Below are 513 nucleotides of genomic sequence, written 5' to 3' on the forward strand. Positions count from 1 at the left end.
GCTCATCAGAGTACTGCACCGGTTATGTTTAGAGCAGGGGTCTTCAACAGGGGGTCCGGGACCCTAGGGGGTCCTCAGAGATACTGCACTGGTTATGTTTAAAGCAGGGGTCTTCAACAGGGGGTCCGTGATCAAGAAAACATTTGACAAATGAGGATAATTTCACTATCATAATTATTATTTATAATTGTATTATAATTAAAATGTGCCGGTTTTAGTTTGACTTTTCACCTGATGCAGTGATGTCATAGTTCCCACCTCGTTAACCTTGCAGCTGCATTGCTAACAACTTCAGAAAGGTGCTCAGAAAGCATGGCGAGTTCACTGTACATCAATACATTGTTGCTTTTACACTGATCATATCAGCTACAAACTGAGATGTGTTTATTTCATGAGCTTTTGTTAGCTTGGTTTGTACAGAGTCAGGCTAATTTGTTTCCCCCTATTTTCCAATCAATGTGATAATTAAGTAGGGGCTTAAGTGGCTCCTGGCTTTAGTTTGCCCTCATCCTA

Source organism: Gymnoscopelus braueri, assembly GCF_963280865.1.
Source record: "Gymnoscopelus braueri genome assembly, chromosome: 12".
NCBI classification, from domain to species: domain Eukaryota; kingdom Metazoa; phylum Chordata; class Actinopteri; order Myctophiformes; family Myctophidae; genus Gymnoscopelus; species Gymnoscopelus braueri.